The sequence below is a fragment of the Theobroma umbraticum genome, unplaced genomic scaffold (assembly GCF_002168275.2).
Source record: "Theobroma umbraticum cultivar Fairchild unplaced genomic scaffold, ASM216827v3 scaffold_147.0, whole genome shotgun sequence".
Lineage (NCBI taxonomy): Eukaryota > Viridiplantae > Streptophyta > Magnoliopsida > Malvales > Malvaceae > Theobroma > Theobroma umbraticum.
Genome location: NW_018397259.1, coordinates 3,794,578 through 3,795,215, shown reverse-complemented (window position 1 = coordinate 3,795,215; position 638 = coordinate 3,794,578).

Sequence of the window (638 nt, the reverse complement as noted above, 5' to 3'; positions counted from 1 at the left end):
GCATTTGTACGCATCATGCCAATGAGTTATCATAAATTTTACCATATACAATTAGTTTATGGTCAAAAACTAAATATTTTTCATCTAAAAACTTTTGAATGTGTGTTATATGTTCCAATTACTCCACCACAATGTAAAAAGATGAGTTCTCAAAAGAAGTTAGCAATATATGTTGGATACGAATCTCAATTTTTAATTAAATATTTAGAACCATTAACATGATATTTATTCACGAAAAGGTTTATAGATTGTCATTTTGATAAAACAGTTTTTCAACATTATGGAGAGAAAATAAGCAGCTAAAAAAATTTATTAAAATATATTATCATTATCTTGTTTTGGTCTTCACGCAAATCAATGTGAACTTGAAGTTGAAAAGATAATTCATTTGTTAAATATAGCAAATCAATTTCTAGACGTATTTATTGATCTAAAGAAAATAATTAAATCTCATATACCAGCTACAAAAGCTCATATTAGTACTGATGCTTTTGTAGACAAAGCACGCTGGAAGCATGGGACACTAACCGGTTCTAAAGGTAAAATCTCCTAAAAAAAGAGAGCAAATATTCAAAATAATCAAAAAGAGAAAATGAAAATTCTAGAAGAAACTCCTAACATAATTAATAAAGTTTTAG